This window comes from Eleutherodactylus coqui, chromosome 10, assembly GCF_035609145.1.
Source record: "Eleutherodactylus coqui strain aEleCoq1 chromosome 10, aEleCoq1.hap1, whole genome shotgun sequence".
NCBI lineage: Eukaryota > Metazoa > Chordata > Amphibia > Anura > Eleutherodactylidae > Eleutherodactylus > Eleutherodactylus coqui.
The window spans coordinates 111,762,689-111,789,165 of NC_089846.1; the positions used below are offsets into that span (position 1 = coordinate 111,762,689).

The 26,477-nt window shown below is 43.8% G+C and overlaps 1 protein-coding gene across 4 annotated transcripts in view; it reads right to left on the bottom strand.

Moving 5' to 3' along the window:
* Positions 1-26,477, bottom strand: part of COL4A6 (collagen type IV alpha 6 chain) — a 246,693-nt gene that overhangs the window by 84,496 nt on the left and 135,720 nt on the right. The gene's annotated exons all lie outside the window — the stretch shown is intronic.

A 26,477-nucleotide genomic window follows, 5' to 3' on the forward strand; every position in this document is an offset into this window, starting at 1 on the left:
CTATGAATTTATCAATGTGTACTCCATAGAAATGTTTCTCATTATTCACATTATGGACCCCAAAGGATGCATAGCTCTTAAGATACAATGGGTCAAAAATGGCAAAAAACAGTTTTATGCAAATTTTTACCTTTTTTCAGAGGCAAGACAGGGCAAGTAACAATAACAGAACTATGGGGTTGGGAACACTGTCCCTAGCCAACTTTGGTGTGGCAGACCCTGCCTACAAGCAGGGCGATCGTGCCGATAGGTGCGGCCCCATGTCAGGAACCTAGAGGACCTACCCTTTGCCTAGATGGAGGACAGTGAAGATGTATGCAGAAGTAAATATTGGCCAGCTAAGGAAAACACCTCCCTGTTGACCAATCACTCGATGCACCAGAGGAGATGTTATAGCAGGGTTGTGAAGAAGGGCATTTACACACTGAGGGATTGCTGAAAGACGACACTCCATAGGCCTTCTGCAGTGACAGGAAGAAAGCACTCATCGGTACCCAGCATTGAATGACAGGACAAGTGCGCCAAAAGGGCAGTCATGTTGACTGGGGACGACATCGTGACGTCATCCCAACTCCTCTTCCTGATTTTGGATGGTTTGCTGCAACAGTATGTCTTTGAAATATATTAATATCCTTCCACTGTACTTTTATTTTGAGCAATCAATTATAGATGAGATAAATCAGAGATGTAACTTGAAGCTTCCTGCCCCAATGCAAAATCTGTAACAGGGCCCCCAACTGTAAAGCTTTATTCATATCGTAGTACTAGGCTTCCTATATGGAGAAGAGAGGCTCCTGGGCCCGGGTGCAACCGCATCCCCTGCATCCCCTATAGTGACGCCACCATGATGAACGCTGTACATCATTTCCTGAAACATGTAACTGTGAAGCCATTCTTGCTATTTATCAGTAGGGGGAGCTGAAGGCTTAATCAGCAGAGTGGACTGCTGGCTCTCTAAAGTGAGTGCATATATAGGAGAACCGCGCCAAAGAGGAACCTGTCTAGGAAAACTTTTGCAGAATGCAAAGATATTCCTATCATGTAGTGAAACACCCGTTCCCCGGGGTAATAAAAGTAACCAGGTAATAAAAGTTAATACTAACTAAGTACCCACCTATTTAGGTCTCACATGAGTGACACATCTGCAGACATAAGTGTCCTTCTACTCCCCCATCTGGATTAGTTCACACTTCCAGCCATCATTTATGATAACTTAGGGGGAGCTTAATGTACAGATATACTGTATCCCATTATGTCCATGGAACAACGCAAAAAAAATCTAACCCAACTTCCCAGACATAAACCTTCATTAGTACTTACAGGTCTTTTTATAAATGGCTGACTTTCCGTTTAGGGCTGTATTGTTGAGCATTCAGACAATAAGTGAAAAGTATTATTTTAACCTTACGAGTGGAATAAACGGTTTATAAAAAATTAACTCCAGGAAGTTTTTAGCAGATCAAGAGTGTAAAGAGCTACTTAGTTTTATTACACCCTGTACATCTGTCTAAATTGCACATATTACAATAAAGCAAGCATAATGGAAGCCCCCTCTCTTGGAGACCATCACAACAGTAAAACTACTCATCTGTGAGAAAATATGAGATTTACTGGCTGCTGCCAGCAGAGGGCAGCACCATTCTCAGTCATCAATATGCAGGGACATTGATTAAGCAATGAAAATAAAAATAAAAACAGAATTAAACGTTTCCGTTTTTTCCCTCTTGATTTCAATGATTTTTTTTAAAAATTGGAAATATTTCCATTTATTTAATTTCCGTTTTTGTAAATGGAACAAACAGGGCAGCTAAATGCACTATTTGTTCTGTTCGAAAAACAGAAATGAGGCAGAACGGAATTAAACAGAAAGAAAGAAAATATTTCTGTTTTTAATTAGAACCCATTGAAATCAATAGGGAAAAAGAGAAGTGTTTAATTCTGATTGATTTCCGTTTGTTTCCTCCTCAATCAGAAATCGAAGTAGTTAACGTGGCCTAATGGCAGTGTGAGCGGGCCCTGGGTTGTGGCTAGTTATGTGACAATCATCTATCAGGACTGCCGGCAGCCCACACATTCCTGGACAGTCGGTAACAATACAGGACTATTTTCAGACTTCACACTAAATACAGCTAATATGTTCATATCACTATTCCTGTCCGTGATTTTTAGTAGAGATGAGCGGGGTCGGCGGGGGGGGGGGGGGGGGGCGGGGGGGGGGGGAGATCTCTCTCACTCTCCCCCCGCCGCCCTCTCGAGCCCCCCGAGCCTGCTCGGGCAAGAATGCAGTTACTCGAGAAGAGCGATGCTCGCTCAAGTAACTGCCTTATCCGAGCAGGCTCGCTCATCTCTAATTTTTAGATAAGATGTCCAAAAAAATCAGGTCGGCAGTCAAGGTCACAGTTTGTGTGTTTGTTATGGAGTCATTGGGAACGACAGACATCTAATGGCACTTCTTACACTAATAGACAGCATATAGCACTATGTGTGTACAGCATGACTCTGCTGGCTGTGTGGGCACATTATAGCATTACGTTATTTGGACACTATTTGGCTGTATTGTAGGTGAGGTGTAGCACCTTTTAAGGTCTATTTAGCTCTATGTTGTCATAGTATTGAATGTCTGTACTGTTTTGCTTTATATGGCTGTTGGATAATACTGGCTGAGGCCTTAGTCAGACGGGCGTTTTTCGCGCGACTTGCGCATGCGCATGCGTCCGGGCGATTTTTTAAAACCATTGCTTTGCAATGGTATCGGACACATAAGCGCTTTTTATGCGCTCGTCCGATAAATTATAGAACAGAAATCGCAGATCGCACCTATCTGCGATCTGCGATTCCTGTTCTCTTCTCTATATGCGCTCAATGGGGCCGGCGGCAGCAGCGCCGACCCCATTGAGAACATATAGAAGACAAATCATTCTTCTCTGCCACAGCTGTAACAGCTGTGGCAGAGAAGAACGATGTTTGCCCATTGAATTCAATGGAGCCGGCAATACAGCCGGCTCCATTGAAAGCAATGGGCTGCCGAACAGCGCTGGATGAATTGTCGGGAAGGGCTTAAATATATAAGCCCTTCCCTGCAATTCATCCAGAAATGTGTTAAAAAAAAATATATATATACTCACCTTGTCCCGGCAGACGTAGTTCAGAGCGGCCGACCTGCAGTGGGTGTGAAGGGGGTGTGACTCAGACTTGCCCCTGATTGGCTCAGCCTGAGCCAATCAGAGGCAGGTCTCACTCACACCCATTCATGAATTCATGAATGGGTGTGAGTGAGACCTGCCTCTGATTGGCTCAGCGCTGAGCCAATCAGGGGGCAGGTCTGACTCACACCCCCTTCACACCCACTGCAGGCTGGCCGCGCTGAACTCTGGCTGCCGGGACAAGGTGAGTATATATATTTTTTTATTTTAACACATTTCTGGATGAATTGCAGGGAAGGGCTTATATATTTAAGCCCTTCCCGACAATTCATCCCGCGCACGCCGGCAGCCCATTGCTTTCAATGGAGACGGCTGTATTGCCAGATCCATTGAATGCAGTGCGCTGGACAGCTCCGGCCCGTTTCTAATGAAATGCGGCTAGGAGCAGATTTTCGGGCGATTTTCGGGCACCGGTCACGCAATTTGCGGATGCGCATCCGTCATGCGATCCGCAAATCGCTCGAAAAAACGCCCGTCTGACTAAGGCCTAAGAATAATACATTTATCAATATAGTATCTACATTGTATCTGGGTAATGCATTGCACTAATGAGCACTGGCTGGACACTTTTTAGACTATGTATCTTGGAAACCTATAAAACTGAATGGGTGACAAATGGTAGCTTTCTGGTAATTTGTACACTATTATTGGGGAATAGTTTACTTTTACTTATTTGGGTCTCGACGCTGATGAAAAAATGCAAAATTAACTCTCTGTCCTATCTTTATCCATTTAGTCGGGGCCGACTCTCGGACACTTGATGGATCAGACGTCTCCACACTGTTCTGTATTGTACGGCTTCTTCAGTTCGACCATTTGTATGTTGGTGTTGGCTTTGATAGTATCACCCCAGCGCGTTCTTTGGTGGCCAGGTCTTCTTTTTCCGATGACCACTCCAAGTATCGATGTTCCTAATGAGTTATCTTGTATTATGTGGCCGAAGTATGAGAGTCTCTGTTTCGTAATTTTGCCCTCCAATGAAAACTTTGGTTTGATGCGGTCTAGGAGTGTTTTGTTCGTGATCTTGGTGGCCCAAGGAATTCGTAAGTTTCCTCCAGCACCAAAGTTTGAAGGCATCAATCTTAATCCAGCCGCATGGTTGTGTTATCAACTAAACACAGTGTTCGCAATAGAGCTAGTTGCAAATGTGGAAAAATGGGGAAGGGTGAAGAAAGAAATAATTAACTATGATCGCTTAATGAATGAAAAATCTCTAGCTTTGCAACCTGTGCATGAGACGTGTTCTCTCACTTTTACGGTTTTTAAGTCTGTTCAGCCATTTTCTAGTTCTATCTGTTTCTTCCCAAAGTATTTCCCCTATCCTGACAACATGGGATAACATCTATTATGGCCCCCTTACTACCTCTTTCTCCAAATGGTGAATGCGAGGAGTTCTGCATTGTTAAGGGGGCAAGCACTGATCACTGCATCAGCAGGCAGATTCATCATTCCAGGAATGTATACAAATAAATACCAGATGTGTCCTTCCTTAACTTGTCACTGAGCCCCACATATCCCCAGATATATGGAGTTAGATGTTAAACAGACATATAAAAAATGTTTATGTCCGACAGATTCCTCAAGGGATGCCATCCGTCAGCCATCCGTCAGCCATTCGTCAGCCATCCGTCAGCTATAGGCTCCCATGTTAAAAAAAAACACATGTTAACATATGCACTTTAACTGGATGATGGGAGATTGTGTTGAATTGGTATCATGACAAGTTGTAGAACTTTTCGCAGTGCAAGTTACTATAACACCTACAGGTAAGTGCGCAATTATCCAAAAAGTTTACTTGCAGAAGTAAATAAAACCCACATAACAATAACAGCCACAGTTAGGTCGCCTGCACACGGGCGGAAATCCCGCGGCGGTATTTACCGCCGGATTTCCGCCACTGAAAGCCTGCATAGGAGTGCATTACAATACGCACTCCTATGCTGACGGTCGCGGTTTGGCCGCGCGAAATGCCGCGCGGCAAACAAACCGCGGCATGTCCTATTTCTGTGCAGGGCTCGCAGAGCCTCGCACAGAAACGTCACTCACCCGGCTGCGGTCTGCGCATGCGCCAGCTGCCCAGCAGCCGACACATGAAAGAGCCGGAGGGTGGGTGAGTACGCGCTCGTCCCTGCAGAGGCTGGGGTCGGGTTCTCGCCGCCGGATCCGACCTGCCCGTCTGCAGGCGGCCATACTCAGAGAAATACTCCAGTTCCAGCATTTCTTGCTCCAGTCTGATACAAGGTACATCATGCGGACATTTTATTAAACTTTATGGATACCTGGCTTAAGGCTACTTTACATAGGGCAAATTCAGGCAATAGTCCACCTGTGTACACGTGGCCGCAGGCAGGGTACTGAGTAAGAAATCGCTCACCTGTCGGCATTGCTTGGTTTATAGCAGAGCTAAAAAACCAAATGACTCTCTGAGTCCACTGGCATAACTATAGGGATGTGGTTGCACCCAGGGGCGTAACTATAGAGGATGCAGGGGATGCGGTTGCACCCGGGCCCAGGAGCCTTGAGGGGCCCATAAGGCCTCTCTTCTCCATATAGGGAGCCCAGTACTATGAATAAAGCACTATAATCGGGGGCCCGGTTACAGGTTTTATATTGGGGCCCAGGAGCTTCATGCTATGCGTCTGTCTCGGACCCTGTAAACTGGAGCCGCTGCTCAGTGTTTGAGCGACTCCTGCTTACTGTGAATGAAGGCGGGAGGGCCGGAACGATCTCATGCCCACTGGGCCTCCATTCACGTGAAAGGCTATCACTTCTGCGTGAGCACAGTCAGTGGTAGTCCACGGGACGGCTGTCGGGCGCTTATGTGCCCCCCAGTGCAAATGAGGTGCAAATGAGTCTGCATAGAGGAGGAATGAGACATGGTGCCCCTGTTCGGGAGATTGATGGGGTCTCAGTGGTGAGACCCCCACCAATCAGACTGTTATCACCTATCCTATAAGCTAATCCATTACAGATAGAGCTAGAGAAGATATGCTTAATCAACGCATATAAATTATGGCATATGCCGAAAGTGGTCTTGGAAAAAAATTACAAAGTGGCCCTGTGTTGTAGGTGGGCGAACACCAGCAAGAAGTGGTGGAATGCAAGTAGGCAAGGTGAGCAAACCAGTAGCTGCAGGCGCGTGGGCGGTAAGAGTGGACAAGCCTATGTCGCATGCACGACTTTTTTCGTTAATCTCAAAAATGACAGATGTCTTTATTTCAAAAGTTACGGCGCAGGTTTCATCCTGATAGATTGAAATAACCAAAAGAAAAAGAAAAAACCTGAGCGAATAATTATCCCTACGCGTTTCCCCCACTAGGTGGGAAACCACTAGGACTGACATACCACCGTTTTTTTCATTTATTTTGTTTCTAATTTGAATAGAGCTTACGCCGCTAGCTATTGGGTTCTCATTATAGGGCATCAGGATTTGATGAGGATATACCTAGGTTCTGGCGGAGCCTCAATAGTGACTAGCTAGACCAATATCTATTACAAAACTAAACGGCTAGACTCTGATCAGGAATTATCTTTCTGGTCTCAACTAATTTTAGGAGATTATATTTATTATTATCTCACTCTCCTTTCTTATCCCTTATCCCATATCCTGAATATCAGTCTGATTAAGGATTTTTCAGGGGATTTATGCAATCTTTATAAGCCACTATCCAGCTTATCTCTACTGGAATTATCTCTTCTTTTGCCCCTGAGGAACCCACCTAGTGGGGGAAACGCGTAGGGATAATTATTCGCTCAGGTTTTTTCTTTTTCTTTTGGTTATTTCAATCTATCAGGATGAAACCTGCGCCGTAACTTTTGAAATATTTAACCCTTTCCAATCCAATTTGTATCCTGGTTTTCCTAGGGTACTTACTCTTTTTCTGCCGTTATACAACAGCGCTATCTGCTGGCTAAAGCCAGTACTGCATGAGGTGACACGTTAGATAGGCTCCGACAGCAGAGAGGCTGGCAATATACAGTAAGAGAACCCCCGACGGACGTCTTCCAACATCGGAGCTGTACAGCCTTAAATCATAATGTCTTCAGAGGTCAGACAGTGGATTGGAAAGGGTTAAGACATCTGTCATTTTTGAGACTAACGAAAAAAGTTGGACAGGCTGACTTTCTTTCACCTAACCCAGTTAGTCCTTATCCTTTTGTAAAAGTGGCACAAATCTGGAGTACACTGAATATACTCTTTCTATCTTCTAAATATATATATTTGTTTGTTCTTCTTTATTTTAACCAATAGTAATAAAAGTTACATTTTAACATGAATAGTTTGTCAGCTTCTTGAAATTATATTGGACTCCTACTGCCTTTGTAAATTATGTCGCATGCACGGCTCACTGCAGCAAATTCTCTATGTATCACAGAAAACATATCCCACCCACATTGAGGCTGGGGATTGGCTGTAGCAATCACATGACATGACTGCGCTATATGGAAATCAGCAGGGAACAGAAGCGGCATGGACTGTAGTCTGAGGAGTTGGGCTCTTTCACATCAGTGTTTTGATTTCCATTTGGTGATCTATACCATCTAGTGATGATTTTGCATGAGTTTTCCCTGATGCTCACACATTTAGAGAAACCATGGGAATTTCTTAGGATCTTGGCATCGGACCAAGTTCCTCGGCTTAATATCACGCTCGTCTGTGTGAATGTAAAGCCAATCACAGAAAACGGGCATTACTTACTGAGTGAGGAGTGCATATAGATGCATCCTCTCACCATGCAGGTAGCTGACTACCAAATGAGGGAGCTAATTACACCTGTGCAGGACACCTATGAAACAGCCACTCACACTGCCTCTTGATATAGAGGAGGGTGGCTGCTTGGTGTATACTCCCACACAGAGTGGATACAGGGTGCCAGACCATTCTAATATAGTAGTTCACCATGCAGCTACCCGCATGGTGAGAGGATGCATCTATATGCACTCCTTACTCAGGAAGTAATGGACGTTTTCTGTGACTGTTTTTAATTAATTTTTTATTTCCCTTTCTGTGATGCACCCGTGTGAATGTAGCCTTAAACAGACATTAAAACAGACCCAAAGAGAAACCTTTCCATTCAGTTCCGTCACCCACTGACTAAAATGTAAAAAGAAATACCAAAGTGTCCTTCCATTTTTACATGGAAACAATAGCGCAGCAGTCTGGGCTTCCTCCAGATGGAGTCTATGGCCAATCCATCCCTATTGATAGCAATTTTGGAATCTACATGTAAAAAGTAAAGTCCATGGAAAAGTTTTACAAATATTTTTCTAGAACGGTTTTCTTTATGACATCAGCATCCCTAAAACTACATGTACTTACGAGAACTTCTCCACCCTAAATATATAGTTTAGTGATATATAAGACATGAGTTTTATCTGCACTATATCCCGTTGCTACCAGAACAGTCTTGGAGGTATTGAATTGCTCACATCCCGGCACATCCCCTTCTTTCACTAGTCCCTTTAAGTTCTGCATTATTAAGTGCCCTTTCATTAAGAATCTGGCTCCTACCACCAAACGTTATAAATACAGAAATCAAAGCCCGTATAAGGCCTCAGTGTTCTGCGAGAGGGCAGAGGTTGGCAAATGCTTATTAAAATGTTCTGGGAAGAAACAGAATGGAGAAAATGGAAACTTAGACATAAAAAGGACTATTAAGATGTCTGTCAATTACACTACAAATTTCAGACTGCATGCGGTGCTCAAGTCTAAATCACATGATGGACGGCAAACAGTATTTGGATGTATCTACAGGTGCCTATTATAGGCATCAGAATGTGTAAGTCAACCGGAACTATCATTTATAGGACTATGAGAAGCTTTTTACTGATAGTAGTATGTTATTTAATGGGTGCAACGTATTCATGCAGCGGATTGCGTGTGTATTTTTTACGTGCGCAATAGAATAGATCCCACTGATTCCAATGGGTTCGTTGACATCTGTGTATTTTTCACATGGCTTTTGGTACATGGGAAAAAAGGCAGCATGTCCTGTCTTGGTGCATATTACAGAAACTTGCATATTCGCTTAGTTTTGCACAAAATGAATGGGATTTCATGCTTTTTTTTTTACAAAAAAACTACCAATAGGCAGAAACACATAGAGAATCAGTTGTGTATTTACGGACCGAAATATCCATACATCCATGTGAAAGAGCCCTTAGAGTTACAATGCAATGTGTCAATAGTAATTCCAAATATGTACATGCTACAGATCTAGCAAACTTTAACCCAACACATAACACTAGCATGCCATTCACTGTCAATGGGACTGCAGAGATACCCAAGAAGTTGCCACTCAGATATTTCTGTCAGCCCCATTGAAATAAATGGAGCACTAATTGCATATGCTCGGCCACCACTTCATTCCCAGTGACGTCACTGCGGGGGGTGGGAATAGAATAGCCCCACAGTTGTAAGAGAGCGGGACATGGGAGATTGGCAGGTGATCCCCACCAATGAGATCCCCACCAATCATCAAGTTATCCCCTATCCTGTGGATATTCTGTGGATAGGGGATAACTTGCAATTGTGGTACAAGCCCTTTGACAAAAGCCATTCAAAAGGTCAAATTAAAGTTTGCTGAAAGTTTGCACTGAACATATTAAAGGGGTATTCCCATCTCAGCTTTTCCTAGCCGAGATGGGAATCCACTGCCTTAGTTACTGGCCACCCGGCCTCTAACTATGAAAGCACCCGAGCGCTTCAGCACTGCTCTGTTTGCATGATCAGAAACAGAGGCCTGTCTTTTTCCATCTCAGCCATGAAAAGCCAAGATTGGAATACCCCCGTGAGCGTCAAATTAAAGTTTGCTACATCTGTATGCATTATATGATAGTTGGCTTCTTAGTGCCTGCAAAACTCGAGAGGACTCCGAAGAACACAATCACATTCGAGCCTTCCAAACAGAACAGTCAGTGGACAGTCTAGACCAATTTTGTAAGCCAAGTGCACTACTTTTTCTTCCCATTTTCCGAGTTGATTTAGGCACTGGGAGAGTTCAAATAAAACATAAAAGGCTCCTCACCACCTTTGAATGGGAGGGTTGTTTGCCCCGATGGAAGAATGTACTACAATTTCATGGGTGACCTCTTGTGCAGTTAGGGCAAGACAGGGTTATCACAGCTGTTATCCTCTATGAGGAGGTCAGGGGGTCCACAATGAAGGGGTCAGATTACATACTGAAAAGACCACATCACAGAAAAGATGGATGGGGAGCAGTTGAAGATTGCAAAAACCTCAAGAACCAACCAACTAGTCCATCAACCGGTTCACAAGTGTTCTATAGGCAATCAAAAATAATAATAACTTCCTAACGCATAGTCATCTATGCTTCATGCTACAAGGCATATACTTTACATGAAAAGGAGTGTAATGTTATATATCATCTGCTTTCCCGTGTGCCTATGTACCACGTATGTAACCAGGCAAAGTATGCCACGGACAGTATCCGATGTCATTAGGGCCAAAGGAGCCCCACTAAGTATTAACACATGGAAATAAATACTACTTTTGATTCATGCTTAGGTATCCAGGTTGGACCCCGCATGTGGGATTCCCACAGCGGAATTCGGCCTGGTGCTTGGCCGGTGACCCCAACGTACCTGTCCGGTGGCTTCTGCACATGCCGTAAATATGCCAGCCGGCACTCCGTCGTGCATGCACAGTAGCCGCCGGCGATAGGGGGTGACGCCTATCCCGCCATACTTCAGCAGTGCTCACTGTGGAAGTACCATGGGACAGATGGCTTCCATTGACTTCAATGGAAGCTGGCCATGCGTAACCCGCACAAAATCGCAGCATCCTGCGATTTATTTACCGCGAGCGGAAAATCGCAATCTATTTCAGCTCATGGAGATCAAATGGCGTTTTGCAATTGAATACTATGGGCTGTATTTGCTGTGGAGTCCGAAGGCGGATGCCCGCCACGGACTCCGCAATGAAAATATGCCCATATATAGGAGGCCTTAAGCATCCAGCGTACTGCATCAGGCTGGAATACCATAAGCACCTCCACAGGGTAGATGTACACAATTTAGATAAATGTCCTACATTGTTAATTTGTCCTCAGTGGTTTTGGTTACTAATTAGGAAGTGATTCCTTATCATGCTAATTATGACTTTATAACAGTACTGTAATGGTAAGCCAAGTTCTTTCCAGTTAATTGCATTTCCTTTTGCACTTTTATTTGCTAATTGCTCTTCACAAACATCTATTGTCATTAAAATAAAGGAAAAGGTGGTTTTTCCAAGTGCAACATGAGCGGAAGGAGTGAGTTAAGGATGGAGTTAACGAGTATCCCCTAGACTGGCACCGGTTTGGGTTTAAGACCTGCTCACTTGAAATGTGTGCAGGATAAGGACGACAGAAAAGTTAAGCAGATTTTGTACTTCGTGTTGTATTCTGCAATTTAAAGTTCCTTTAAGTAAGGGATACTTAAAATCCCCCACTGTGTTGCACCTCTGGAGGGCTCCACACCAAGGAGGTTTTCGGGAGGGCTCCAGAACGAGGAGGAGGAGTAATAGACTAATTGCTCCTCTCTTTCTTGGTGAAGCAATAAATACTTCTCACTGTAGATTCAGTCACACATCAGTTGCATGAGACAGGTGAATCCGAGGGGTCGGGAGATCTGAACACTGGGGAACAAGAGCTGCAAAAACCATTTCCATCACAAAGGCCGAGCCGGAGAAGCCTTCTATAGAGGTTCTTAAGTCACCTAACTTCACACTGTGATGCTTCAAAGGGTGGAAAGTTTGCCCTCCCAAATCACTTTTCATTCTCCATTACCACGGGAAAACATGATAACAAAAACCCTCCTCTACTTGATCTTCCCATATTGTGTTTCCTGTCGGGACATTAATGAAGCTTGTAATTAGCATGTCATGGCAGTAGAGCCCTTAATAAGAAATTCTTGTTCCCAGACATAAATATTTATCAGTGATGAGAACATTTTTGGTTTTCGGTGACTATTCATTGTTTCCTAGTCTAGGTTTGTGCTCCGAAATTGTTTCGAAAAACTAAGTTGAGATTTTGCGCTGTGATGTGGTGTAAAGCAGCACCACGACCAAACCAAAAATAACACAACACAAGCCAAACTAGAACTTATTATCTGCCTGACTGTTGAGTCATGTAAAAGGACCAACAATTAGCTAACGAATGAGTAACCCTGGTTTAGACACAACGATTATCGCTCAAAAAATCTTTTGAGTGATAATCGTTGTGTGGTGTTTACAGCGCAAGGTGATCTGTCAAACGTTGAGTGATCACCTTGCGCTCCGAGCGGAGGATGCAGAAGACAAGCAGGATGTCCCCGCTTGTCTTCTGCATCCAGCTGTTCTCTGCTCGGAGCGCCTGGCTGTTATATAGCCAAGCGCTCTGAGCGGAGGATGCAGAAGACAAGCGGGGCTGCTTGTCTTCTGCATCCAGCTGTTCTCTGCTCGGAGCCCCCAGCTGTTATACAGCTGGACAGCTGTGTTCTTCATACCCCGTCTGTGTTCAGGGAGCGGGATACAGATGAAACAATAGTATCAGCTGTATCCCGCTGTGAATTCTTGATAAGGTTGATTGTTCCATTTCAGCATGATGAAAAGGAAACGACCAGTGATTCCCTAACGAAAACTGCAGGATGTCAGTGCAGTTAGACACGACGATTATTGTTTAAAAGACGGCTTTGAGCGATTTTTGAGCGAAAATCGTTGTGTCTAAATCAGCTTTGAATGATCGTACATAAGCTAACTGTATCTTTTATCACAGCATAAAATGCCCCGTGGTTGGTGGGTTTACGCGAGGAGATGTGCGGCGGACCAGTGACACGTCTATGGGGACTAATGATCATGAGGAGACTGAATCAGCTGTGTAAAGACCAGGCAAAAGAGCTCCGATCTTGTTGACCGGCACTCATCATCAAGGCCAAATTGCACATGAAAAAGGACCATTAGGGTATATTATAATAATAATCTTTATTTGTATAGCACCAACTTATTCCGCAGCGCTTTCAGGCATGGATTAATGCAAAACAGTACAACAATTACAATGTGAGGTACATTGGGTTTGACACAAATGGGTAGGGGTGATACAGGAGGTGCAAGGGGTGGGGGGGAGAAGCAAGGCATGGGGAACACCAGCAATAGGGGATTTCATGTGGAGATCAATTATTAAAAGGCAAACTGGGTGGGGCGAGGGACTAGGTCAGGAGATTTGGTATTCTTCCCTGGAGAAGGCACGTCTGAAATTTCGTGCATCGGGAATTGTCCGGATGCCTTGGGGTAGAGCGTTCCAGAGGATGGGTGCTGCTCTGGTGAAGTCCTGTAGGCGAGCATGCGAGGTTCGTATAAGAGTGGTGTTTAGTCTGAGTGTGTTAGCCGATCGGAGTGAGTGGGCTGGGTGTATTCAAATGTCATTGATTTGCTGCGATTTTGACTGCAGATTTTACCCTTGGCAATCCAAAGTGTAGAATTCACAGCAAAATCTGCAAAAAAATAGACAGTTAAATCTGCACCCCTTTAGGGCTCCTAAAGCAGCTGCGATAAAATGGTCACAAAATCACAACTTTTTGTTCTGCGATTTTTGAGCATCAAAAGCTGCTTCTTCTCGCAAAAACATCCCTGCCACTCACGATTTTCTCACGTGCTTTTTTTCACGTGATTCAATAGGTCTTTCTAATGTTAAAAACGCATTGCACAAAAATCACAAGTTTGTGCTTTGCGATGCCATAAAAAAGAGGCTCAGGAGGGGAACATGGGAGATAAAAAAGCGCAAAATGCAGAAAGATAGGAGATGATGCGATTTTTTTTATTCTCGCAGCATCGCATGAGTGAAAACATCGCAAATGTGAAGGAAACCATTGAAAATCATTGTTTTCATAATCACGTGTTTTCACTCACTCTCGCATTGCGTGATTTTCTCGCCAGTGTGAAGGTGCCCTCACACGGGCGTATTTGTGCACGTAAAATTTACGCACCCAATATACAGAGAATAGAGTGCGTTGATTTTAATGGGTTTGTTCACACTTCTGTATTTCACACGCGCATTTCAGTCTCACAGAAAAAAAAAACGCAGCATGCTCTACTTTTCTGTGCATTTCTGCACCAAAGTTCCCCATAGAAGTCAATGTGGGGTGCGGAATACGCAAGGAGATGTATGATATGCTACGTAATTCCACTGGAACTAATTAGCCATTTCAAGCGGAGTGTCTAGTTTGCTGCGTGCAAATGAATATCCCTGCGGGAGGAAAAAGTAGAGTAAAATACACTGATACGTGTGCAAAAAAATAAAGTTCTGTCCGTAAAAACGCAGCGCTGAGGCACGCTCAAATGCGTATACGCACATGTGAAGTGACCCTAACACATCCCGATTTACACAGCATCTGGACATATGCATACGGGTCTGTATGGACGCTTTCACACAGACTGAATTATTCTACAAGAGCATTGCGGAACTTGCAGTCTTAGAGCGCCTCCACACTTGCGATCTCGATCTCGCTGCGTTTTTTCAACGTGAGTGTCAATAGGACTTTCTAACGTTAAAAACGCATCGCACAAAAATTGCAGAGAATAGAAGCCATCGATTTTTCTGCACATCTCAATTGTGCAAAAAAAAAAATCCCGCAGCGTGCTCTATTTTCCCGTGCATTTGCGCACTAAAAGTCCCCATAGAACTGAAATTGGGATGCTCTTAAAATACGCTAGCAGTTGCGTGAAACACTGCGTAATTGTGCAGAAAAAAGACCACATCTGAAACTAATCAAGACTAATGAGAAATTTCAATCAGTGCATTTTTTTTGTCCTGAGAACATAGCTTGGATGCGGGAAAAATACAGCAAAATATGCTGATGTGCACGCAAAAAAAGAATTGTTCATTCTGTGAAAGTGCTAGCGTCATGCATGTGCCAATACGTATACGCTCATGTGACGCTGGCCTGAGACATGAAGATTTTGGTACAGAATTCCAGAATGTTAAATTCTGCAATATTCTTTCGGAATAATTCCACCCTGCCTGACAGCACCGTAATAGTTTTGTCAAATCAGCAGCCATATAAACGGCTTCTATGAAAAATCATAATTGGGTGGTCTCAAAAGGAGAATGGGTAAGGTATGCTGCAGCTTCTAATAGTGCAAATGCGTGCCACGAATGAACAATGCACGAGAATTTGTTCACTTCCCATCATTGTTCAGTTTCTGCAGAGTAGAACTGAACGCCAGAACAGCCGGTGTGAACAGGCAGTCGTTCACTTATGAATGACTGCCTGTTTATTGTGAATAGAAGCAGGCAGCAGGGAGCAATCCATGGAACGCTCCACCTCCATTCACTGAGTGATACTCGTTCCTACATGAAAGCACAGGGACGATCATCGCTGGGACAACCTGTTGGGCATCTGGGCCAGACGGGCCGTTACGTGTAAAAGGGTCATTAAGGGCTCTTTTTTTTCCAGGGACAGAACGACTCTTGTCAGCGGGCTTTGTCTGGTTTGGCAGCTCAGCCCAAGTGAATGACGGTCCTGGACACATCTCATGAACAAGAATGGTACTCTTTCTGGGAAAAAAAAGGTAAGACAGTTTTTCTAATCCTCAATAAGCTTTTTAATGGAAAATGCCATTGAGTTAGAGGGGGCAGCAGTGAGCAACTTGCCAAATGGCAGAAAGTAACGTAAGAAATGTACAATTTGAGAGAACAGCTACAATGAAATGTTCTGTAAAATATGAGAAAAACGTAATAAAGTAGTATAAACTGAGAAATAATTGCTCTGTACTTGGCAATGTCTCCTGGACATATAAAGGGGGTGGACAAAAATATGGGAAAACCGTACTTAACCTATGCCTTAAATGACATGGGATTATAAATCATATTTCTATAAGGCATGTAGAGACTGATTTTAAATCGAGGTCATATGACAAAGATGCTGGTCTATTGCTCAGGGGTTTGAGCCAATCAGCTGCTGTTACTAGCTGGCTCCCAAAACCACCCAGAGCAGGGCAAGAGGTGAAGTAAACACAAATTTGGCAGGAAAGCTCTCAGCCAAGCAGGGTCAAAAGGCCAGCTCAATGCTAATGATTGAACTACCATGCATTTCGTACAGTGTTTCCATATTTTTGCCTACCCCTGTAGTTCAGTTACATACACAAGAAATGATATTGCAGAATGGATGATGTCATCAGTGATTTAGCAAAGCATGGCAGAGATGCACCTGTTCCTTACAAGTAGTCATGGTTAGAGAAGACAACATTGGAGATGTTGGGTTGGGCCCATCGCTAGACAATTCCAGAAGTGAACTATTAACCTACATGAATTTCCATTGGCTTAGCGCAGAGAATAAACGATTAAGTCCAATGTTGCTTATCATCACTTAGATTGTGTGTTTAAGTCCAGGGACAGTATTACGTGGCTATGTTAACACTCCAAAAGGCCAAAATCATTTGTTGGTATAAACTACACTTCCAGTCTGCTTAATCTTTGATGGACAGATACCATTGTCTCTCAAATCTCTCTCCAAACAATGCAACAAAGACTTAAATGACTATGTGGGTTGGTGCATCTACCCATGGTGCTTTGTGTTTCCTGCCAATATATCCCTGGAATTCATGACCATGCAGATCACCAAATAACACAAAGGGCCAGGGATTAAGCGGGGCTCTTTGTATGGGAGACTCTGAGGTCTGGAGGAAGATTTTACCTGTCAGGGTTTGTGTTCACTAGGCCTTGACGAGAGGCAGAAGGAAGCAGCGCTGCAGAAGATCACAAACACTAAAGTGTGATGGTCACTGATCTGGACATGATAGCCTAATTCCAGCTGTCCCGGACACAAGTCCAAAAAGCTTGAAATTATCAACAAGTATCTGCACTTTCTCTGCGTAAGACATTACACTATCAGGAGGGACTCCTTTCTTCGTCACGAGAGGGGAAAAAGAAAATGTTCTAGAAGCTACCCAAGTCTCATATTTCCATTTGAGTGTGTGGTGCCACCTTAAATCCTAAACTGGATGCCATGTTGGGGGTCATATTTAACTCAGATCTTTCTTTCGCTTCCTATGATTATTCTCTTGCATGTATACTATATGGACAAAAGTATTTGGAAACTGCAGAAAATCAGCAAATACTGAGTTTGCCGAAAGGGGCAAGGGTAAAATAAAAAGCTGCTCATTTTGTAATAATTATTCATTCATCTGATCGAGCATTTGTGGGACGAAGTGGAGTAACGGGTACGACACCGCCACCCACGCCCATCTTCACAACCATCTCTTCTCACAGCCTTGCATGAGGAATGGCGAGCTATTCCTGCCCGGACTTATAGAGGACTTGTGGAAAGTATGCCTCGACCTGCTGTAATGCAAGCAAAAGGAGGGCCGACACGTTACTAAATACAAGGTAACCCTATACTAGAAGGAGGGCCGACACGTTACTAAATACAAGGTAACCCTATACTAGAAGGAGGGCCGACACCTTACTAAATACAAGGTAAGGCTATACTAGAAGGAGGGCCGACACCTTACTAAATACAAGGTAACCCTATACTAGAAGGAGGGCCGACACGTTACTAAATACAAGGTAACCCTATACTAGAAGGGGGGCCGACACGTTACTAAATACAAGGTAACCCTATACTAGAAGGAGGGCCGACACCTTACTAAATACAAGGTAACCCTATACCAGAAGGAGGGCCGACACGTTACTAAATACAAGGTAACCCTATACTAGAAGGGGGGCCGACACCTTACTAAATACAAGGTAACCCTATACCAGAAGGAGGGCCGACACGTTACTAAATACAAGGTAATCTTATACTAGAAGGAGGGCCGACACGTTACTAAATACAAGGTAACCCTATACTAGAAGGGGGGCCGACACGTTACTAAATACAAGGTAACCCTATACTAGAAGGGGGGCCGACACGTTACTAAATACAAGGTAACCCTATACCAGAAGGAGGGCCGACACGTTACTAAATACAAGGTAACCCTATACTAGAAGGGGGGCCGACACCTTACTAAATACAAGGTAACCCTATACTAGAAGGAGGGCCGACACCTTACTAAATACAAGGTAAGGCTATACTAGAAGGAGGGCCGACACCTTACTAAATACAAGGTAACCCTATACTAGAAGGAGGGCCGACACCTTAATAAATACAAGGTAACCCTATACTAGAAGGAGGGCCGACACATTACTAAATACAAGGTAACCCTATACTAGAAGGAGGGCCGACACCTTACTAAATACAAGGTAACCCTATACTAGAAGGAGGGCCGACATGTTACTAAATACAAGGTAACACTATACTAGAAGGAGGGCCGACACATTACTAAATACAAGGTAACACTATACTAGAAGGAGGGCCGACACCTTACTAAATACAAGGTAAGCCTATACTAGAAGGAGGGCCGACACGTTACTAAATACAAGGTAACACTATACTAGAAGGAGGGCCGACACGTTACTAAATACAAGGTAACGCTATACTAGAAGGAGGGCCGACACCTTACTAAATACAAGGTAACGATATACCAGAAGGAGGGCCGACGCCTTACTAAATACAAGGTAACCCTATACTAGAAGGAGGGCCGACACCTTACTAAATACAAGGTAAGGCTATACTAGAAGGAGGGCCGACACGTTACTAAATACAAGGTAACCCTATACTAGAAGGAGGGCCGAATCCTTACTAAATACAAGGTAACCCTATACTAGAAGGAGGGCTGACACGTTACTAAATACAAGGTAACACTATACTAGTAGGAGGGCCGACACCTTACTAAATACAAGGTAACGCTATACTAGAAGGAGGGCCGACACCTTACTAAATACAAGGTAACCCTATACTAGAAGGAGGGCCGACACCTTACTAAATACAAGGTAACCCTATACTAGAAGGAGGGCCGACACGTTACTAAATACAAGGTAACCCTATACTAGAAGGAGGGCCGACAGGTTACTAAATACAAGGTAACGCTATACTAGAAGGAGGGCCGACACCTTACTAAATACAAGGTAACCCTATACTAGAAGGAGGGCCGACACGTTACTAAATACAAGGTAACCCTATACTAGAAGGAGGGCCGACAGGTTACTAAATACAAGGTAACGCTATACTAGAAGGAGGGCCGACACCTTACTAAATACAAGGTAACCCTATACCAGAAGGAGGGCCGACACCTTACTAAATACAAGGTAACGCTATACCAGAAGGAGGGCCGACACCTTACTAAATACAAGGTAACCCTATACTAGAAAGAGGGCCGACACCTTACTAAATACAAGGTAACGCTATACCAGAAGGAGGGCCGACACGTTACTAAATACAAGGTAACCCTATACTAGAAGGAGGGCCGACACCTTACTAAATACAAGGTAACGCTATGCTAGAAGGAGTGCCGACACCACTGGCGTAACTATAGAGGGTGCAGGGGATTCGGTTGCACTCGGGCCCAGGAGCCTTAGGGGGACCATAAGGCCTCTCTTCTCCATATAGGGAGTCCAGTACTAGAAATAAAGAATTTTAGTTGGTGATCCCCGTTACAGGTTTTGCATTGGGGCCCAGGAACTTCAAGTTACAGCTCTGCGTTAAGCAGTTAAGCAAAGTTGGGGGGCCCCAAGATAAAACGTTTGCACCCGGGCCCATGAGCCTATAGCTTCGCCCCTGGCCGACACATTACTAAATAGATTAATAAAGCACCTTTTCTTAAAAACATGAAGTCCAAATACTTTTGTCCATATAGTGTACATATCACCTAAACCGCGAAATGACTCCAGAATCCACCCTTTTCTCTTGTAGAAATAGCAGAAACTTCTTGTTGTCTTGATTCATTCTTGCCTTGACTACTGTATTTCATTACTAAGTGGTCTTCCCCGCACTAAACTCTCCCAATCCATCCTGAATGCAGCAGCCACGCTTATCTTTCTGTCCAATTGGTCCACTGATGCCCCCACCCTGTGCCAGTCACTACACTGATGCCTTCACCCAGTGCCAGTCACTACACTGATACCTCCACCCTGTGCCAGTCACTGCACTGATGTCTCCACCCTATACCAGTCACTACACTGATGCCTCCACCCTGTGCCAACCGCTACATTGATGCCTCCACATTTTACTAGCCACTACACTGATACCTCCACCATGTGCAAGTCACTACACTGGTGTCTCCATTCTGTACCAGTCACTACACTGATGCCTCTGTAGTGGCCCAAAGTCACTGGGGCCCCTCCAGAATGAATGCTATATGAAGATGTTATTGTCTTGTATAGCGTCTTTAATGAGGAATGAATCAGCTAAGTGTACTAATGTTTGCAGGAATGAAAGGGTTAATGTCTGCAAATGTGTTGTCTGTCTCTGCAAAATGTATCGTTCTATGTTGTGAGATTGGAAGTCATGTGACCATGCTTCGCTTTTATGTTTTGCAAGAAGGTGAGTGCAAGGGAGAGAGCGTCAGTTTACAAAAGGCTTTGCAAGAGGTGCTGATGTTTTTGGACCGCCGCAGACATTAAATGGTCTGTGTGTGGATTATGGAAGAGGCCGAGCGATTTCCCGAGAGTTGCCCTGGGACTACTACCCCCAGGAGTTCTTCCAACTAAACAGAGGAGAGGAGATCGCCATGCAGCACAGAGGGTCGGCTAGAAGTGTGAGTGTTGATGGGTTGAGCATCTGGCGAAGTAAGGAGTATGTTTTCAGGAGCTGCACAGATAACCGGGACTGTGGGCCTGAGAGTCTTCCTGAGTTTTGCCTCCCTGTCACACTACCAACTTCGCCTGCACTGGTGCTTTGCTCTGGCATATGTACTGTTGAACTGTTTAGTGTTGGCGTTTCAAGTAAAGCATCATTGCCAACAGTTCCCAGCTTTGTTTTCAACTATACTCTGTGTGTGTGGACTATCATTACATCATCCAGCTTCACCACAGAAGAAGGAACGGTGGCGTCACGTGACATCGAACTGTACATTCCGAACTGCAACTCGGTTCAATGTGCCCCTGAGGACTCCCCCTAACCAGTGGCCTGGATGGGTCTCGTGCATTCGTTACGAGGGTGGAGATGGTAGAGCCACCGTTAGGAGTGACATCTCTACCCCCGCCATCTCCTCAGCCGTGGGCCTGCTCCTCGCCCGCTGCACCTCCACCCTGTGCCAGTCACTACACTCATACCTCCATTCCAACCTGTGCCTGTCTCTACACTGATGCCTCCATCCCACCCTGTGCCAGTCACTACACTGATGCCTCCATCCTCCAGACACACTGCTGCAACGTTAGCTATGCCGCACAAGACCACAAAACGTGGCGCTACTCTCTTGGCCCCCAAGATCCCCAGACATTATACCCTGCAACTTTTTCTTGTTGTGATACATCAAAAATTGTGCCACCATTAGTAACTAATCTGGATGACTGCAAAAACAAAATCAGCGGTGGAAGAAGACACTTTGAGAGGCATCTAGGATGAACTCATCTGTTGTCTTCCTGTTGTCTGTACAGAAGATGAAGGTCACTTAGCGCATTTGTAAAGTAGTTAGAGAAACTTGATAACTTATTTAATTGTAACATTTTGGCATCTTGAAATATACTGCTTCAAAATTGGGTCCATCTTTTTGAATCACCCTGTATATTCAAATGATATGTAATTCCGTTAGGCACCACTAGAGGGCAGTGGATGATAAAATTGATGACATAACTATACGCTTTTTTTGCTGTATTCGCTGCAATACATAAACTACAGCAATTTTTACTAAGAGAATCTGTCATGCTAGTAATATAGTTTAAACTATGGAAATATACTACCGTGCTTGGAAGAACTCCTCAAGAGTAGCTTTGATATCAATCTCGTCCTCCTGGTGGCAGACAAGACACATGCACGCTCTACCTCAGATGACCTTTAAACCTGGGTTTATGGCCTAAAGATCAGTTCGCTGCAAAAACTGTAGGCAGAAAGATGCGCTCGTGCCCTACCCACACTCGCCCTAGGCCGGTCATGGGATTCGGAGTTTTGGAATTGGGACATTTTGGGATTTTCTACCCTGAGTACAGCACTTATTTTCTGGAATAAAGGGGAAGTTTTAGTACAGATAAGGGGTCACTTGACTGTCCCTCTTCCGCAAGAACTTATTAAGTGTTTACATTGGTATTAAAGTTGAAGAAGCTTCAATGTCAAAGAATGACAAACATCGGCGCAAATTCCCCCATTGTGATTGGAGATACCAGTTCACATTTCTTGGGAAATATTTTCCTATCAACTGAACAAATCAGTACTTCAAAGTGAACCAGTCTACTCCAGACGCTTCTTAACTAGAGCAGGAATATAGAACGGCGCCAATGGCAGGCGAAAGATAATAGAGAGAAAGTCGCCCACTAAGTCAATCATGAAAATATATATTTGATTCAGTATCTTCTTGTGAAAACCTGTTAATGAGGCCAAAGATTAGAGTTGAGCGAGCACGCTCGTTTAAGGCTGCTGATCGAGTAGCAGTCTTATTGAGTAACTGTGTACTTGCCCAAGCAGCATGCGGGTGGCGGCAGGGAGGAGCGGGAGGGAGCGGGGGGGGGGGGGGGGGGGGGGAGAGTGAGAAAGATCTGCTGGCCCCCGTCTCCCCCCCCATGCTGCTCGGGCGAGTACACAGTTACTCGATAAGACTGCTACTCGATCGAGCAGCAGCCTTAAACGAGCGTGCTCGCTCATCTCTACCAAGGATCATAGACAAAGCCCTCCCTTACCCCACCCACAGACCCGTACAGTAGCAAGAAGAAGTAAGTGAACCCTTCGGAATTACCTGAATTTTTGCATTGATTACTAATACAATGTAGTCCGATTGTTAGGATCTAAGTTACAATTAATGGCAAACGCAACCTTATTCAGGCGAGTACAATATTGGTCCAAGAAACTCAGACCGATATTGTACTTCTATATCCGCTATTTTTTTATTTTTTTTAATTCCAAGAATTTTATTGAATGTCTCAAAATAAAGATTACAAAGTCCTATAAAGAAAAATAGTGCATATGTCCTTACATCTTATATGCCAACGTATAGTAATTAGGGATGAGTGAGCATGCTTGTTTAAGGCTGCTGCTTGATCAAGTAGCAGTCTTATCGAGTAACTGTGGACTCGCCCGACCAGCATGCGGGTGGGGGGGGGGGGGAGCGGGAGGGAGCGGGGAGATAGTGAGAGAGATCTCTCTCCCACCCTAACCCCCCCACCCACCGCTGGCCCCCACCGCCTCCTGCATACTGGTCGGGCGAGGACACAGTTACTCGATAAGACTGCTACTTGATCGAGCAGCAGTCTTAAACGAGCGTGCTCGCTCATCTCTAATAGTAATCATACAGAGTATAAATCTAGATTGCAAAATGGTTTCTCATAGGAGCAAAATCAAAGTCACTGCATTTGCAAATTTCACACACATGAAGAAAACGTGTAAAAATCGCATATTATTCCCCCCCCCCCCCCCCAAAAAAAAAGAAAGAAAATCACACGGCACTCCTTTGCATATACATGTGAGCTTGATGCGTTTTTTTTTTTGCATCCATAGAGAAGAATGAGCGACCAACTTTAACAGAATCGGCCACAAGTAGGACATGCTGCAAGAGACAAATCGCCTATCTCAATAGACCCATTTAAAACAATGTTTTCTCTTCCCATGCAATTTTTGTGCATCTTGTAAGGCACAGAAATCGCACACGAAAAACACCCGTGTAAATGCACCTTGAGGTCATGTTTACGCAGGCAAGAAAATCGTGTGCGTTTGGTGCATCGTGAGACACATAAAACTTATACGAAAATGCAGCCCATTATTTGCAATGGGTGTATTTACACAGGCAATCTTTGTGTCGCTGCTGGATCAAAAAATCACAGCATGTTCTATTATTCCGTGAGTCCATGGAAATCTTGCCTATTATTTCCAACAGGTGAGAAAAAAACTGCATCGCACTCGCATGTGCTTGTGGATTTCATGCAGGTGCGATGGGATTTTTAATTTTTCCTATTTAAAATATATGCAATTTTCACATGCGCACAGACCGTGATGCGATTTCCTCATAAAATGCATCGCATGCAAAATCACATGTTTACAAGCACGATATCGGTCTGAGTATCTCGGACTGATATCGTGCCGGCCTGTGGAAGTATGAACTGACTAAGACACAAACAGTTGTAGCCTTCGATTGAGCACATTGAGTAAATATCCACAGTGCAGCGAGAACCTCTATGGTTTCTTCAAGTGGTAATTGGCAAAAGGTGTTTCAGTTAAGGAGATGAGATTGGAAGTGTGGGTTTTACAAACGCTTTGACCATTAAATAAAGGCACACAAAGCCTGCTTGCTGACAAAGCTTTTCTCAAGAAATATTGGTTAGTGGGAACCATGCCTTAATGCAACCAACTTTCAGAAGACTTCAGAAGAGACACATGAAGATGGGAAAGGCTAATAAAGACCTAAAAACTAAATGGGGCACTTGTAGGCGCTATTAATATTAAGAGAGCACTACCACTTTGCAACGGTCATGACGGTGGACATTATTACTATGTGGGAACTCTAAAGGTGTATAATTACTATGTGCGAGGACAGAGGGGGATATAATACTGTGTGGTTAATTATCGTTATGGCATTTCTTAATTGACGTATTTAGGGGCACTTTGTCACAAACTAGGTACAATAATCATGCAGATAGGGCAGCAACAGGCACATAATTGGGGTAGCAACAGAGTTCATGTAGGTCTGCAATGGGTTAGTGAGATGCTGGAGAAGCGAGGAAGCAAAGATATCCGTGTTGCAAACTTGACAGAAACAAGTTGTGGCTGGAAGAAATCTTTATGGAGGAATCTTTATGACAGTTTGGAAAGGATGGAAAATACAGGAAGAGTGAACGACTGCAGAGAGGACGCCATCTGTGAGTCACTAACTATACTGTAATCACTTGTACAGTCTGCAGTGCACTTATGTAGACCTGCCACCTGAGAGATGCTCCCTGGAGTCTTCCTGGTCCACTGGCACTGCCACAACAGCCACAACCAAGTTTGTTCAGAGAGACTGGCTGAGGTGGGGAAGAGGGGTCACAGAGCTCAAGGGTTTATATCTCTTTTATAAATGCAGTTTTGAATTATTTTTTTACTCGGGGGGGGGGGGTTCTTATTTGTCTAGCTCAGCAAAATACCTTGTCCCAGCTGTGAAAGTATTGAAGTACGTGTGCAAAAGACATGCACTGTAGTGAAGTTTTACTTACAAGATATCAAGCACTAAGCATGCAGCTTTGTAATAATTAACCTTTGTTGTTATTTACTAAGAAGTATCACAGATACTGTAGACTCTGAATTGTTAACCTTGTGGGGGCTGGTACACTATTATAAAAATGTTTTATATAATAATTCTGGATAGGCTCTCTTACCATCAGCCCCCAGTTCACCCTGGCATGCCATAAATTAATGTTTTAGGTCTGGTTAAAAAAAAAAGACACATTGTACAGTATTCATAGACCCTGAGGCAGACATGTAAAAAAAAACAAGAGAAATGGATCTGTCAAATAACTGTACACGACTGTATATTTTTGACAGATCAAGTTGCGGACTCCAGTAGTCCCTCATGGACCCCAACGACTATTACATAGCCCAAGAGTTTTACATTTTTTTATATGGTACTTTGGAAGATGGACCTATTGTTGCTATATTTTGAGCACAGATTTCAAAATCTGCATCAGTTTTGGCCAAACAGCTTTAGTTTCGAAGATATGGAAAGAAATTTCATAATTTCCTTACATTTTAGATTTTTAGCCAATATTCGAGCTCTTTGTTTTTTAAAACATGATGTTATAGACATTTTAATGTAATTTATTAATTATAAGGAAGGTTTGGTTACTTATGATGACTTATGACAACATAGTACCTCCATTTTAATGATTCTAGTATTTTATATTCTTTACAGTTTTCAGTTACATATTATATACAGTGAATTAATTGGTGTGGGCATGGAAAAACTCAAAGCAGGGATTTTTGATGGTTCTCAAATTAGATAATAATAATAATAATCTTTATTTGTATAGCGCCAACATATTCCGCAGCGCTTACATAGACGGGGAATACAGAAAGACAAAGTACAAACATTACAGAACCACAGTTACATAGTAATCAATTGATGGAAATAATAGGGGTGCGGGTCCGGCTCCAACTAACTTATATACTATGAATAGTGGGGTGATACAGAGGGTAAAGGGGCTGGAGATGTGCACGGTATGGCGAGGTGGAGAGTGAGGGGTGATATACACATAGACAATGGTCAGACATTTAGCCGTGTGACGGCAGAATCGGTATGACTAC